Below are 16856 nucleotides of genomic sequence, written 5' to 3'. Positions count from 1 at the left end.
GTAGGGCCAGACGCGTCCTGTGACCGCGGGGACCCCCCCCTTCCAAGACCGTTGGGGCGGCTTCCCCCACCCCCCGCCTGCCCAGCTCTCACTCTCAGCGAGGAAGGACCCACAGAGTCCCAGGGTCTCACCCACATACCGGCGTTGCCCCAGGCCGTTTCCGCAGCGGCCCCTGTGGCGCCCAGGAGCCTGGAGCTGCGCTGGGTGCTGGCGCTCAGGAGCCTGGAGCTGCGCTGGGTGCTGGTGCCCAGGAGCCTGGAGCTGCGCTGGGTGCTGGCGCCCCGGCTGAGGACGAGGCCCCCCCAGCCGCGATTCCAGAGCAGCACACAGGTGCCGCGAGGGCGCCCGTGCTTGGGGAGGGGCCAGGATCGGGGAGGCGTCCCAGATGGGGGCACAAGCCAGTCAGGACAAGGGAGTAGGGGCTGGGGGTGGGGCGGGGGAGAGGGCCCCAGGAGGAAGCAGCACGTTGCAGTGGCGCTGGCCTCCGCACAAGGCCCCGCGAGCTGCCATTCCCGGGTTCAGGGCCTCGGCGGGGGGCCCTCCCACGCTGACCCTGGCCTGGGGCTAAGCAATCCTCAAGGGGGCCGGAGAGGGTCCACCTTCGCACTCCAGGTCTGCGCTGGCGTGGAGACAGCACAGCCACCCCAGCGACCCAGCCGAGCCCTGACCCTGGAGGTGCCAGGCCACCGAGCCACCGCCCAGGCCGTTCCAGCCCAGGCCCAGAGGACCGCGGCCCTGACCCACGGAAGAACCGCAGAAGTCGGCCCCAGCACCTTGGGACACAAGAGCCCCTGTGTTTCAGGATGGTCAGAGCGCAGCGAGCGGTGGCCAAAACACAGGCAGCCCAGAGACGGCACGACACCTTGGGCATCTGGCGGGAGAGAGCACGCGACAATGAGATGGGGCAGGGCCAGGGAAAGACCCCGCAACCAGCCAGGGCGGTGCCAGTGTAGGCCTCAGGGTGGCACTAGCCACCAAGACCGAGAGCCCAGGGCCCAACACACTGAGGGGAGACCTGGACTCTCAGGGGAGATCAGCCCCCCCCGGGGGGTCCCAGATGTCCTGATTCGGGTTCTGGCACAGGGGAGGGTGCCCAGGGCCCTGGGAACAAGTGTAGGGGCAGGGAGAGAACAGAAGAGACCAGGCAGGGACAGGGGAGACCTCCCATAAAGGCCTAAGTGAGAGCCAAGGCCCCACCCAGCTGGGCGCGTCGGCCCGAGAGCTCTGTCACTTCTGCTGGTGGGAAGCTGGCGGGGGGAATTTGTTTTGTGGGACTGGGGAGAGAAAGAGGAAGAGGTCACCACTTTACCTGTGCTCCCAGGCACCTCCTGCTACACTCGACTCCCATGCTGGACGTTTTGTCTCTAAACCACGCTTCATCACAACGGGCAGCTAAACTATCAGCTCCCTTGGGCTCTGCTGGGGCACCGGGCAATACAAACGTGCTTGTTTTACAGGTGGAGCGACAAAGGCAATCCCTGCTGTGGAATACGAAAGGGATGCAAGCGCCCAGCTGGTGACACTGCCTCCTCCTCCAGGGAGCCTCCAGGGGATCCTCCCACTAGGCTCGCAAGGTGCCTCTGTCACCCGACACCTTCACACCTTCCCGCCGAATCTGAGAGCTTCTCCACACAGGGACCACATCTTGACGCTGAACAGTCCCGGTGCACACCCTTGGGGGTCAACAAAACGACAGTACCGGGCTTCCCTGGTGGCGCAGTGGTTAAGAAACCGCCTGCCAGTGCAGGGGACACGGGTTCGAGCCCTGGTTCGGGAAGATCCCACATGCCGCTGAGAAACTAAGCCCGTGTGCCACAACTACTGAAGCCTGTGCTCTAGAGCCTGTGCTCTGTCACAAAGAGTAGCCCCCGCTCGCCACAACTAGAGAAAAGCCCGCATGCAACAACAAAGACCCAACGCAGCCAAAAATAAACTAACTAATTAATTAACTAATTAATTTTGTTAAAAAGACAGGAGTACCTTTTTCACCTGAAACCTGGGATATTGACATCTTACGTTTTAAAATCAAGAAATATTGTTTAAATGTCCCATCTTAACTGTTGACAGAAGTAGAAGCAGACAGCACCTTCTTGACCCTGGGTGGGCCTGAGGGTGGACCGTGAGGCCGTGCCCCCGACCAGCCACGACTGGCCACACGCCCCACGACATCCCAGTGCCACATGCTGTGGGTCTCGCAATTCAGAGCTGACACCGCAGGTGTGGCTGGGAAGTGGGCTCCAATGGTCTGCGTCAGTCACAGCTCACAGCAAAGCTGGGGGGTGGATACAGAGTCACTCGCTATCGTGGGGTGAATTTTGTCCCCAAAAGACAGTACCTGTGAATGCGACCTTATTTGGAAATTGGATCTTGGCAGATTTAACCAAGTTAAGACCCAAGTGGGTCTGATGTGTCACCGAAGGGGGAAATCTGGACACAGACATGCACAGAGGGACAAAGGCAGAGACGGGAAGGACGTGGCCACAAGCCCAGGGGCTCCTGGGCCCCAAGAGCTGAAGAGGCAGGAAGGACCCTACCCCAGAGCCCCCAGAGGGAGCACAGCCCTGGACCCCTTGCTAAGAGGGAACACATTTCTGCTGTGTTTGCCATCAGTTTGCGGCACTCTGTTACAAAAGCCCTAGAAAAAGCCACACATCCACTCAAAATTTTTGTAAATTTTTCTTAAAAAGAAAGCTGATCAGCTTAACAAGGCAGAAGAATGCTTTCCAAGGGTTTTAAATCTGAGATACACTGTGACTCGAGATGTTAACTAACACTTGTGCTCCCTGCCGCCAAGAAAAACATAGAATCTAAATAGGAAGTAACGTAAAAGCAATGCCTGTTCTCAAGCCATAGGATGGAATCTTTTGTTGTCTTTTTCAACTTTTTACTTTGAAACACTTTCCAACCTAAGGAAAAGTTACAAGAATAATTCAGAGAACTTCCACCTAACCCTTAACCAGAAACACCACTCTTTTTTTTTTAACATTTTGCAACATTTGTTTACATCAAGTAACTGCTGGAATCTTTAATAGGTCTTTCTCTTCTGTTTGTTTGTTTATAAATTTATTTTATTTATTTATTTTTGGCTGTGTTGGGTCTCCGTTGCTGCGCACGGGCTTTCTCTAGTTGCGGCGAGTGGGGGCTGCTCTTCGTTGCAGTGCGCGGCCTTCTCACTGCGGTGGCTTCTCTTGTTTCGGAGCACGGGCTCTAGGCACACGGGCTTCAGTAGTTGTGGCACGCGGGCTCAGCAGTTGTGGCTCAAGGGCTCTAGAGCACAGGCTCAGTAGTTGTGGCGCACGGGCTTAGTTGCTCCGTGGCATGTGGGATCTTCCCAGACCAGGGTTCGAGCCCACGTCCCCTGCATCAGCAGGCGGAATCTTAACCACTGTGCCACCAGGGAAGCCCTATAGGTCTCTTTTTTCTTAAAAGTTGCATTGCTGGAAACCTAAGGTGCTGCCTGGGAAACCCAGTACTGATGGGTCGCTGGGCCTGGACCTGGGGCAGGCAGAAACGTGGTCCATCACTTTCCGGCTAGCGGCGGTGAGAGCACCACGCAGGCTTGGACCAGCACAAATGTTTGCTCTGGCATCCGATGGAATTTCAGCCACTAATCGGACGTTTCCAAGTCCCCACTATCACTTCCGCACAGGCCTTTCAGACGGTAAACACTCATTAGATGCTGAATAAATGAAGGCTGGGTGGACGGCTGCTGGGTGAATGAAGAGTGTGTGTCCGCCACGAGGACCTGCACCACGCGGCCCTCCAACAGCATGGACGTCAATGACCCAGCGGTCCCGGACCTGACCAGGCCTCAGCAGTGAAGAGGTCACACTGGCCCCTGATGCGGGGGGGGGGGGTGGGCTGATGCAGCAGCAGCTGGGGGCACAGGCCAGGCCACAGGGTCTGAGGCAGGGGCGTGTGACGGACGCAGGAGGCCAAGGTGGGACAGACCTGGCGGGAAACGGGCCCCAGCATGGGGATTACCTGGACCCACTAGGATTCAGCTGGGCGCCAGCTCAGCAGGTGCTGCGGGCCCCGGGGTGGGGGCTCCTTTGGGGAGAATCCCTGGGGGGAGGAGCCCCTGGGGGCCAGTTCCTCCTCCCCCTGGCTGGGGCCGGGCTTGGGCTCCAGGGAGGGACTGGAGGTTGAGGGCACCCTGTCCCCCCTCCAGCGTGGGAGGGATAGCCTCCCCCCCAGGGAAGCCCCTCTCTGTCAAGTGCGGCTGGGACAGCTCCAAGGTGCTTTAAGACATGAAACCCCGACTCACGAGGTCGGAACTGGGAGCTGCCACTGACCTGGGGAGGGCCTCGGGGACACAGGGGCTCCCCCAGCCCGCCCTGGTGACAAGTGGCTGCAGCCCACGGGCAGGGGTCCCCCACCCACCCGGGGGCTTCGCCTTCCCTGCCACAGAACCGTGCAGCACAGGGCATGGGTGGGGGTCAGGCAACGCTTGCTGGGGGTGGGCACCCACCCCTGGGTTAGGACAAAGTCCGCACAGGGGCCGTGCCGTGAAGCAAGGTGTCCTTCTGGAACTCGTGCCCCGAGTCACGCATGTGCTGCATCTTCACCCCGATTCTATTTTTGGAACCTCCCCCAAGGAAGTAACCCCAACACACTGAGAACGAACAAGCCCCAACTCAGAGGAGCAAAAAAATGTGCTTTCCACGGGTGCTGAGAATTCATGAGAAGTGGGAATCGGAGCAGCACGGACCCGGCACGTGTGCTCTAACGACCCCATTCCTCCACGCCAGTCCCTTATTCACAGGCTCAGAGATCAAAGGCCTGTCCACCACCCGCTCACATGGGGCCGGATGACACCAGACTAACGTCCAGGAGGCAGAATCGGCATTGATCAGAGAGAACCCACGCTGACCTTCCTCCTCCTACTGGGCCCCGAACGCGTGTGGGCTGGGGTTACACGGCAGGGGGTCCATGCTTGACTTTCACACACTTGCCTGAAAGGACAGCGGACGGGCCACCCCTCAGGGCCCAGAACCCCGCAGGGACGCACCGTCTCATCCACAACCTCAGGCTGCCCTGGGGCGGGCCGCCGGGGACACAGGCGGCTCCTTCCTGCCCCCGGCCCTGACTTCCGAGGGGCAGAGGGAACCCCTCGCCGGTGCCCTGGGTACAACCAGCACTTTCTCCAGTGTTTCCTGGGAGCCTGGAGGAAGGCGCAGGCTCAGGAGCAAGCGGCTAGGCCTGCTGTGCCGCCTTATGGGTCCCCTTAAATACGGTGACATTGCTGAGTGACTCCAGGAAGGGGGGTGGCAGCCACGTGACATTTCCCACCAGGACCTTGAGCTGGACTCGTGACCACTTGGACACACCCGCCGGCCAGTAAGCACACGCTGGGGACAGCCCTGCAGGGACCCGCCGTGTCATCCTCTGGGGCCGGGGCTGCCCCAGCGCGATTCTGTGCTGGCTGGTATCAGGGTCCAGGCGGCGGACAGGAACACACCCGAGAATCTCACCTTCTCAGGACTTGGGAAACTGGGCAACAACTACGAGCAAACCCCACTTCCCTCGCCAGCTCGGCCAAAATCCCAGTGTTTTCCTCACGAGACAGAAATTCTAGACTTAAGCTCCCATCACTCATCCAGACACCTATTTCATCAGCTGCCACTGCTCTAGAGGGGCCAGCTCACACACTTCAGACCCAGGGCTGGTTTCTACCCAGGGATAAAAACGGCTTACCTGGGAAAAAACTAAGGTAAAAATAGCTCATGGGGGCTTCCCTGGCGGCGCAGTGGTTGAGGGTCTGCCTGCCAATGCAGGGGACACGGGTTCGAGCCCTGGTCTGGGAGGATCCCACATGCCGCGGAGCAACTAGGCCCGTGAGCCACAACTACTGAGCCTGCGCGTCTGGAGCCTGTGCTCCGCAACGAGAGAGTTCACGATAGTGAGAGGCCCGCGCACCGCGATGAAGAGTGGCCCCAGCTTGCCGCAACTAGAGAAAGCCCTCGCACAGAAACGAAGACCCAACACAGCCAAAAATAAATAAATTAATTAATTAATTTAAAAAAAAATAGCTCATGGCTCCAAACAAACATTAAAATATTCGAAAGGAATAATCTTGCCAAACAAATTATGTTAAAAAAATTCCAAGATGTTCCTATACTTTATTAACCAATGGCAAATCTAGAATTTTTCAAATAAAACTTATATAGGTGATAATATTATCTTGAAAATTCCATATACATCTCCTTGGGACTTCCCTGGCAGTCCAGTGGTCAGGACTCTGTGCTTCCAATGCAGGGGGCACGGGTTCGGTCCCTGGTCGGGGAACTAAGATCCGACTGCTTTGCAGCACAACCAAAAAAAAAAAAAAAACCACGAAAAAAACCCAAAACATATACATCTCCTTAACGGAAGGTACAAGTATCTTTCAAAGCAGGCAGCAAATATGAAAGTGATTTGTTTTTAAGTCAGAAATTCCGATGCAGACGTCACCGTCACACTTTGGACCCTGAGTACCAGACACATGGGTCCCCCCCGCCTGGCCCTACTGACCCCTCACGGGATAACAGGGCAGGGCTCCTGACGGTCAGAGGATGCCACCAGCCAGACCACCACGTGGGACCCACAGCTCCGATTTTTCAACAAACAACACGAAACAGAATAAAGATCTCAGAGGCGCCACCCCTAGTGCAACCCGCCCCGTCCCACCCCAGCAGGCGAGGGTCCTCATTCAGGGGGTGACCATGAGGGTGAACCAAAGTGACAGCAGGGACCCTGGCCTCCCAAGGTTGTGGGGCCCCCAGGCTCCTGGTGACCTTGGGACCCACCGTAGAGGGACTTCACCCGTGAACGTGGAGGACACGCCAAGGACAACAGCCCTGCCCACAACCACGGCCGCTGGTCACCACGGGGCACCTCCACACTCTTCACTGTAGGAATCAGGCCTTCAGACCAGCCACTCGACGGCCTTACCTGATGGTACGTGAGGTTCCTCTTGTTACTACAGCGTGGAAGAAAGTTTTCTAGATTGTGAGACTATGTTTCAATAGCTGCTACACTTTGTTTTCCAGTGTCTCCTACAGGAAGCAATAAAAACGCCATCCAGAAAAGGGGCCACAAGTCTCACCAGCTGCCTGGGGGTGAGAAAGGCCTGGGTCCGACCTGGGGGGCAGACGGGCACATGGGTATCCAGCCGTGCAGAGGGGGTCCAGAGGAGGGGTCGGGTCCTGCTTTGGAGCGGCGGCAGCAAGTACCCACCCCAGTGGCCCCGTTGGGTACCCTGGGCTCTGCCTCTGCTCCCCGCCCCACGCCCTCCCTCCGGGCCCTGCCGCATCCCTCTCCATGGCAGTCGTCGGCATCTGCCTGCCCTGTCCTTTCCCCTCTGGGAAGTAGAGCAAGGACCTTGTTGGCTGCTGTGTCCCTGGACCAAGAGCCCTGCTTGCTGCAGGCGTGGGGGTGAGTGCAGGTCCGCAGGGTGAACTCACCAATACCGCTGTCACTGGCCACGTCTGCTCTACCAGCAAGGGAAGGGCAGGAGTGAGAGGTGACAGCTGGAGACACACAAAGAGGCCTCAGGAAACGCTGGGATTGAGAAATGTATGTGGTAATGTGTCAGGCAAATACAAGCTGTAACGGTGTAGTGGGTTGAATCACGTCCCCCCAAAAGATATGTTCAAGTCCTAACTGCAGGGGCATGTAACCTCATTTGGAAATAGGGTCTTTGCAGATGTAATAAAGTTAAGCTTAGGTCATTACGGTGGACTCTAATTCAGTGTGACTGGTGTCCTCATAAGGAGAGGGAAATTTGGACACCAGGGTGAAGGCCACGAGAACAGGGCAGGAGGTTGGAGGGATGTGTCTTGGCCATGAGCACCCAGGACTGCCAGCAGCCACCAGAGGCAGGAAGGGCCCTTCCCTGGAGCCTCCAGAGAGAGGGTGGCCCTGCCCGCACCTTGATTTAGGACTCCTGGCCTCCAGACTGTGAGAGAATAAAGCTCTATTGTTTTAAGCTGCCAGGCTGGTGGTCCTGTGCTCTGACAGCCCCAGGGAACTCATTTAAACAGCAGCCTAACTTACACCAACTGCTCCCCGGTCAGACGGTAGGAAAGGCCTCTGAGATGGGGCATGAGGGGTTCCCACCCAACATCCGCACAGTCCAGTCTCACCCCTGGACCCTGGGCCAGGGTGCTGGTCCCCTCCCAGCGAGCGGCTGAGGGGGATACGGGGAGTGCACGTTCCCTGCCAGCAGGAAAAGGGACAAATCATGGTCTATCCTAATAGTTACATGTCCGTTTCAGTGTGCACCAAGAAAAATATAACTGAGATACCAAACTCACGACTTCATGGATATTCTTGCTTCTTAAGACGAGGCAAAAAAAATGTAAGTAAATGTGAGGTCGGTGTGACCCACGGGCTGCATCGGGTGAGCCGGCGCTTGCCCTGTGTTGCTTCTCCAAGGCTCGGTGAGTCTGCTGATCTCAGGGGAAGACACCCCGTCTTTGAAGGACCACCCGAGCCTCAGTGGAGCAGACCTGCCAGCCACAGCGAAGGCGGGTCCCCTGGCACTAACCCTTCCCGACCTGCTTCTCGGGCCCGCAAGGGCACTCACACACCCAGAAGTGCTCCCAGCTCCACAGCCCCCCGCTCATCACAGAGGAACCACGGTCCCCGCAGCCACGTGGTACTGCCACCACTGGGAACGTCTACCCTCCCTCTGCTCCCGGGTCCAGGCAGCTGGGATTTCCACCCCACAAAGGAATCAAAAGCAGCAGGTGATGGAGAAGCCAGACCAGAGAAGGAAAGAGATTTAAAAGACCACCCATCCACAGCCAAGTGTGTATCACACTGTCCAGTGGAGCTCAGTGACTTTAATGGTAAGGGATGTCCAAGGACACCATCACCTTGTCACTCCTTGTTCTGGTCTCATTCTGCCAACATCGTAAGAAAAAAATAGGGGGAATTCCCTGGCGGTCCAGTGGTTAGGACTCTGTGCTTTCACTGCCGAGGGCGCAGGTTCAATCCCTGGTCAGGGAACTAAGATCCCGCAAGCTGCGTGGTGTGGCCAAAAAAAAAAAAAAGAAAGAAATAGGAAAGGTCAAGGTACCCAACATTAAAGACCACTTTCTTCAGGTACCTAGTGAGCCTGTCATGATTCATGGTCCCTGAACTTCTGAAAAGTTCTTCAAAACACTCTGAGGTTGAGGAGGGAAAGTCTTCATATAAAATAAAAGCGATGAAATAACAATGTTTCTATATCACCAGAGGCAATGGAAAAACACCATTACTTCCGGCTGGCCAGCCTGCTCCACTTTCGGCGCGAGAGAGGGTGTGGGCCACGGAGCCGGCCGCCACAGGGCTGCTGGGCAGGACCGGGTTCCAGGCGCAGACGGGCGGCTTCTTTAGAGGCCAGGGGTCAGGGTGGGTCCGAGGCCAAGGAGCCTGGTTCCCTGGAAGGGGCGGCGGCCGCCTGCGCGCATGAGTCTGAGCATCAGACGTCTCGGCCTCGACCTCGTCCGGAGCGCAGCGGACGTCGCTGGCCCAGGAACTGGACGGGGGGGACCCGGGCTGAGCAGCCAGAGGCCCTGCGATTCTGGGACCGTTCCCCGAGGAGCCCGCTCACTCCTGCCCCTGGAGGAAGCAGAGTCGTTTCTGAGCTGTCTTTGAACTTCCTAAGGAAAAGGAAACTGCTGCTCGAAGCGACATGACTTTGGATGGGATGGGATGAGAAAACACAATAAACCTGCTCCAGACTTGGATGGGGCCACAGCAGTAGGCGAAGGCCCATTCTAGGCGCCGGCCTGACCCGCTCGCACCAGAGGCGGATGCGCTGCCCACTTGCCCCCCCCCCGAGCTCCCCCCGGCGACCCGGCCCTCCCACCCCCCCACCCCCCCGAGTCTGCAGCACGCCCGACGCTCACCCTCCCCCGCCCGGTTCTTCTGGGCCACCCTCCTGGTGGCTTCTCCATCGCCCTGTCCACCCTCTCACTGTAACCAACTCTCCGGTGCACACAGAGCCCCGGTGCCCTCCCTCGCCCAGCGGGCCCGGCAGCGGGTCCTGTGAGTGTGCTTCCAGAAAGCCCTCCTGCCCGCACCCGCGCCCACACCGTCCCCGCGTAAGTAACTCGGTGCGGCCACCTCTGTGCCTGGGGGCGGATGGGCCCGGGGAGCCCGTCCGGAGAGCAGCACGCCCGCACCGCAGGCCGGGGAGCGCCTGGTCTGGAGCGCTCGTGTTCTGTTGACCGACGGTCTCGCTGTGCTCTCCTGCCCCAGGCTCAGCCGTGGACAGCGTTCAGGGCGGCCGCAGGACACAGGGCAGACCCCCCTCGCGCCGAGTGACACGCGCTCAGAGGGTGACGCGCCCAAAGCCGCCCGGGCCGTGCCGCCCACGTGTGTGCACCTTCACAGAGGCGGCTCTGGATGCCTGAGATTCTCGAACCGTCCATTCGCAGCCCAAGACACAGAGGTGCCTTCTTTCTGCTCTACACAGAAGGGGTCTGACGCGGGGCCTCAGGCCACCACGCGGCACTGACAGGAGAGTTTTCATACACAAATGTGGATCTTTTCAGAAGAGGGCTGCACACCTGGTCCACTCAGACAAGCAGTGCTGGGGTGCCACTTGGGGGCCAGGAAAAGGACAGCTTCCCCGAGACTTTTCCCCAAAGACGAAGGGTGGTCTGTGGGCGTGGATGTTCAGGAAGTGATTCCTGTGCTGAAACACGGGCTTTGGAAGACGTCATTTGTAACTACACCACCTCTCGCCCCCATTCTGACAGCGAATCAGCCCCCAAAAGCTGCCTGGCCCCAAGAGTCCTGCCCTCTCACTGGCTACCCACTCTCGGCAAAGCAGAAGTTAGAACAGAATTTGCTGCACACGTACCGGAACCGGAGGCTGGAGCCATGGGCCCATCAGGGGCGGGAGAGGTGTCAGCACGAACACCCTTTCCCTCCAAGAGTCTTTAGAGAGCCCACCAGGTGGGCTACACCCTGTCCTGCTCCGAGCTCTCACTAGCACCTGTCACCTGTGGTTCCTGTAGGCCCCCGCCCCCCCACCCTTCCCAACGGGTCACCGGCCCCTCCGTGGGAACTCTGTCCCCAACCTGGCCTGAAGGCTGGTCCACAGCAAGCCCTTGATAAGGTCAAAAATCGTCATGAGTAAGAAACTCTGGGAATGTCTCTCTAACATGACTCAAAAAACACACCTGTCAAAACACAAAACCTCTGTAAATGCTGTTGAAAAATATGTTAACATTGTTTCTCAACTTTCTAAAGTGCCTAGGTCACTAATTTTTAAAATCCAAATAATGGCATTTAAAAATACTTAGTCATTTAAAAATCTAAATAAGAGTTAAATGGCACTGTTGAGAGATACTGAAGGGAAAACTTTGCATAAGTCACACTAAGGTCAGATCTGACTGGTCTAGCTCATCCTTATCCTTTACTAGAACAACTTTTCAGTTTGTTAGAAACAGTTATTTTTCTTTTCCATGATTTCTCCATCTACAAGCAGAACCAGAGGACGTGTTCTGTCATCAACAGCAAACCAGAACACGAAGCCCGAGTACGCACGTGTCAGGCACACAAAGTACTGAAGCTAGAAAGGCAGAAAAGAGGGAAAACGCCAATGATCCCATGGTTGAAGACCCCAGCTGTACTGGTCATACCAAAGCCAGAGCCAAGAGCAGAGGACACGAGAGCCAGGATTAGGACAAGACAACCGTATTTCAAAGACTGAAATGAGTCTTGTGGCCTCAGTAGAGATTTTTCAATCATCTGTTTATTCTTGGGAGTTAGGCCATTTAAGCACACTTGTGGCAAGAAGAAGAATCTTTTTTGTTCAGGGGAGGGAGCAGATTCACAAGGGAATTCTTGACAATCTACCGTCACTCAACAGATTTCAAAGTAGAATACATTCAATCAGACAGAAGAAAAATCCTCCGTTTTTATGAGAACACGAAGCCCCCAGACCAGGGCACAAGAACTCTCCACCCACTTCAACACAGAGGCCAAGAGCGCACCTGGGCACATAAAGCATCAGCAAAATGAGGAATGAGTTCAAGTTCACGGCTCGTGGAGCCTGCTGAAGATGTTCTGCTGGGCTGTCCTCAGCCGGTCCAAGACCTCTGGTAGAGAGCAGAGCGGGAGCACAGCTGCCCCAGAAACACAGACCACAGGGACACAGTGGCCCAGTTTCCCTTAATTTGAAAAACCCCACATAAGGACAATGTTGGAAAGTTTGTTAATATTTGGTTTAACGTGTTTGCAAATAACACATCTTCTGACTGTAAAAGGGTGTCCTTCCAGGTCCCCGGAGGAGTCTCACCCATTCTCAGGGTCGACCTCACCTTCCTGTGCTAATGTGTGACCGAGGAGAGGGCGGTGGCCCCCTGACCCTGGGTGACCGAGCAGGGACACAGAGCACCCAAGAGCCCCTGCAGCCAACAGTCCGCCAGTCCTGAACATCAGAAACTGGACGTGGAAAAACAGCTCATTTTCAAACACGAAACAGCTAAACCTGAACAGAACTTATCTCATCAAAACAAAATTCTTTCATGCAGGATGATGTCAATGAGGCCTAATGAAATCCTGTCTGGAGGCTGGCCTCCAGGAAAGGCTGAATTTTGGGTTTAGCCTAAATGCGTCCATTCCACCACTCCCTAAAGAGAACTCTCACAGTAAACTCCACACACACACCTCCTTCCCTTCAGTAAAGGATATAAAAATAATTACTAGCTTTTTAGGGGAACATAGTGTCTAAGTTCCTACTTAAATCTAGCAACTTCTGCCTCAGTACGCCCCTCGCTTAGTCCTTTCTGTAATAGCAAGGTGTCCCAAAGTTTTCAGTTCACAGCACCTAAAACTACCATGAAATATAGCAAGTAGAACGAGTCTACTATGATAAAATTCTATTGTTTACTTCATTATTCATGTGCAAAACCCTTCCGTAAATTTGCCTTTGGGGAACAAACTACTTCCCACTCCTGTAGAGTGGAAACACTGCTTTCACAGGCAGCACGCAGGCCAGCGACAGAGTAAATCCACACTCTGCTACCCAAAAGGGAAGTTAGCTTTGATGATAAATGCAGTATGAAAGATTCTACAACTGATACAATTAAAACGCACGCGAGGACTCCGCACAGGTGTCTGCGCCCAGCCGGGTTCGCTAAACCCGTTGCCTAATTAGCATTTCTGTAAACAATGCTGATAACAATCTTGCCTCCGCAATCCACGACAAACGCGTCGCTGAGATTGGAGCACGGAAAGCGTGAGGAAATTCGCTGCGAATCTCGGTCAAACTTTCTTTTGTTTGTATTTCCTCGGTGTCAGAAAATATCAGTTCTTTGCCCATTTGGTTTGTACCCAGGCTCCTCCGTCCAGCCCTATTGTGCGTGCTCCGTTAAACCTACAAATAATGAATTTGTTAGCAGGGGCGGAGGAACCCCAACTAGCCAGAACCCTATTCCTGGTGCAGAAAATCCCCCATTTGCCATCGGGATTGAGTTGTCAGACAGTGACTCTTGCTACCCTGTGAAACTGACATGTCTATTTACAGAGAAACAAAGACGCTGCTCGCGGCGGACCCCGCTCCCTCCGCGCGCCCCGTCCGCTCCGCGCGCCCCGTCCCCTCCGCGCTTCTCTAGCCGCCCGGCCTCGAGGCCCCTGCGCCCAGGTTCAGCCCGTAATTAAAATGGAGACGAGGCCGGTGCCCGGCTTCAGGGGGAGACAATGACCCCCAAGGCCCGGCGGGGCGCGGGGAGCCGCCGCGCCCACCTCCCGCAGTTCAGACTCCTGGCAAACTCGGCGCGGGCGGGTCCGGGTGCGGCTCGCAGGCGCGGGCGGGGGGCGCGCGGGGCGGAGCGGGCGGGGGGCGCCAGGACGCCCCCGGGCTGCCTCCTGGGGCCGGGCGTTGACGCAGCAGAAATTACCAGCTGGAAAATTCCCCTTTCGGAGGTGACGGGGGAGGGACCGCGGCGGCGGCGGCAGGAGGCGCCGAGGGCGAGGGGCGCGGGGCAGCCCCGTCGCCGCCGCCGCCGCCTCCGCCTCCGCGCGCAGCCCCGCGGGGACCCCGCGTCGCCCTCGCCCGCCCCGCCCCGCCCGCGCCACCGGAGCTCAGGGACCGGAGGGGGCCGGGCGGGGGTCGCTACCGCCACCCCCGGAGCCGCAGCCGGGCGCGCCGACCGCCTTCGGGAGGGCGCCCCCGCGGGGCGGGGCGCGGCGGGGCGCGAGGGGCAGGCGGCGGGGGCGCGCCCGACTCGGAGCGGCCCCGGCCCGGAGCAGCCGGCTCGGCCCGAGCCCCGGCCCCGCCGCGATGCGCCGGCCCGGCCGCGGACAATGAGCCGGCGCCGCTTACCTGTGACCCCATGGGGCGCGGGCGAGGGCGGGCGCCGCGGCCGCCGGACCAGCGCGGGTGATCGCCGCGGCCGCCGGGCGAGCGCTGCGTCCGGGCGGGTCCGAGCTGCGCGCTCGCCTCGGCTGCTGTGTCCGTCTGTCCGTCCGTCTGTCCGTCAGGCCGGCGCGCGCCCCCGCGCCGCTCCAACCCCGCGGCCCCCGCCGCCCGCGCGCGCGCCCCGCCTGCGGACCCTGACCCCGCCCCCCGGCGCGCGCCCGGCCGCTGCTGATTGGCCCGCGCCCCGGCCCCGGCCCCGGCCACCGCCCCGGGCCCCGCCCCGCCGGCCCGGCCACCGCCCCGCCCCTCGGTCGGCCGGCTCCGCTCGCGGGGCGGAGGGGGCCTCGGCGGGGGTCGGTTCGCCTCCGCCCCCCCGTGGGCGGCCGGACAGCGGAAGTGCGGGCTGGAGCTCGCTCGGAATTGTGGGAAGCCCCCTCTGCGGGGCTGGCGGGGGGCGGGGGCGGCGCGGCGTGGGGTCTCCAGGCGCCCGAGCCCCTTCCCACGGGGACCCAGCAGCCGGGAGACCACCGATGGGAGATGCGGGTCGGGACGAGGGCAACCCAACCCTGCCCGGACTGCGCTCCTGGCGTTGCCCACGCGCCTGTTCCTCGGGGGCGCGGGGTCCCCGGGCCGCAAGCTGTCCGCGCCCCCCAACGCACAGACGCGCCGCGCGTGTCTCGCAAACTTCGCGCCTTCCCCGCCGGTTGTGCTGGCTGCGCGCTGTGCAGAGAATAAGCGCTCCCACGGCGCCCAGGGGCTCGGGGCCGCGCTGTCGGGGACCTCGGCGCGCCCAGCGAGAGGCGCACCGCGGGGCAGGGGCCACGGGACAGTGCCTGCCACCGGGGCTTGAGTTTGGCCAACTGAGGAGCGTCGGCGGTCGCGCGCGCGTCGGTCCTTCCCCCCGCGAGGTCTGTCTGGGGGGTGCGGGGTCCTGCGAAGCAGCGGGTGCCCCGCTTCCCCCGCAAGCGATCTCGAATCGTGCTGCCCGAGATGGGCCCTGCGCGTCCCTTCTCGCCCCCGCTGTCCTCCAGTCCTCGGGCGGGCAGAATGGGAAGCGTGGCCCCGCATTCTTGGCTGGCCTGTGCGGGGGCAAAGGCCACCTCGCTTCCTCTCCCGGACGCGACGGTGGGAAGGGAGGTGAGCCTGTGGCTGGCCAGCCGCGGCAAGGGAGTCGAGCACGACCTGGCCATCCAATGGGGAGGCGCCTCAGGCCGTCTGCGCCCTACCTCCCTACGGGCCCAGCGCCGCGGAATTCCTGGGAAGGTGGGAGGCGGCGGGCCATTATGGATGCTTTCTCAGGATGTGTAAGGAGGCATTCACTGGGCTGCTGGGGGAGGGCAGGCTTGTGGGGGGGGGGTGGATTCTCCTTCAGTGAACAAGGGCGGCCGCGGTCTGGCAGCCAGCGATGAAAGGCTGGGACACTCCCTCACTGCAGCCGGCGCCTGGAAATGGCTGTGCAGACACCCTTACCCCACTCCCCGCTGCCTGCGCTGGCCCTGCCGGCACAGGGCCCCTCCCAGGCCTTTCCTCCGGAGGACCCCGGGTCTGGCACCGCAGGCCCACGTTTCCTGGGCCCTCTCAGGTGGGGGCTGGGTACAGCCATCCTCAGAAGTGGCTGCCTCTCGGCCTCCAGGAGGGTCTGGCCGGTCACTCTGTCCTCCCTGAGGGGACAGAGGGCACTCTCTGCGGGGGTCCTCCCCCACCTGCCTGCCTGGAGTGCAGTTGTAGCCCGTGGAGCAAAGAATGCTGGGGAGACCGAGGAGGGCGGCCGCCAGACAGAGGAGGGCCCTTCCGCTGATGGCTGCCCCCCGCCCCCGGAGAGAGCCCCCCTCGCCACCAAGAAGGTTCGACCCCCAGCCACTCTCCACGAAGAACAGCATTGCTAGGATGCCGCGTCCATGGTCCCTGCAGAACGGAGAGCTGCAGAGGCTGCCCTGGTGGAGCACGCAGCGGCGCTCAGCCATTGCTCAGGAGGCCTGCCCACGAGAGCCAGTACCAGGGCTCACCCCACCTGTTAGCCTAGGGCTTCTGGTCTTGGTAGGAAGTCTTACTGAGTTCTGGAATGAGTCCCTGGGGTCCTGGAACCCTCTCTCCCCTTCCCCTGCCCTGCATGATGATGAATCGACCCTCCCGACCCCAGCAGCCCTGCCAGTGACTGCGGACTGAGACTCTCTTCTCTTCCAAGAACAAACAGAAGGGCAAGCAGCCTGAGGATGGGGCTGATAGACCAAAAAGGCGGAACCAAGGACCGTCCCAGGGAGCTCTGACCAAGCTTCGCCTAAAACTGAAGACAGTGAAGCTTCTGGGAGCTAATAACCCCCTATCATAGGAAGGAAGGGAGGGAGGGAGGGAGGAAAAAAGAAAGGGACAAAGGGAGGAAGGAAAGAAAAAAGAAAGGGAAAAGAAAAGAAGGCAGAAAAGAGCCAATAGTAGCAGGTGTGGCCTCTCAGCAGAGCTGGGAGGAAGTGGAGGGTCACGCGGCTGGACTCCCAGGGGCCACCTGGGTGCATCT

At 59.3% G+C, this 16856-nt stretch overlaps 1 protein-coding gene across 2 annotated transcripts in view; it reads right to left on the bottom strand.

The window, feature by feature from the left end:
* The window catches only part of ZBTB46 (zinc finger and BTB domain containing 46), a 57916-nt gene extending 43399 nt beyond the window's left edge, over positions 1-14517 (bottom strand). For both annotated transcript variants that reach the window (XM_082360663.1, XM_082360665.1), the window contains exon 1: positions 14309-14517. The gene's annotated coding sequence lies outside the window, so the exon portion shown is untranslated. The remainder of the gene's footprint in view (positions 1-14308) is intronic.
* Between the last annotated feature and the right edge of the window lie 2339 nt (positions 14518-16856).

The sequence above is a fragment of the Balaenoptera borealis genome (genome assembly GCF_965194805.1).
Source record: "Balaenoptera borealis genome assembly, chromosome: 16".
Taxonomy (NCBI): Eukaryota; Metazoa; Chordata; class Mammalia; order Artiodactyla; family Balaenopteridae; genus Balaenoptera; species Balaenoptera borealis.
The sequence above is the reverse complement of the archived record's forward strand: the minus strand, read 5'-3'. Positions and strand labels throughout refer to the sequence as shown.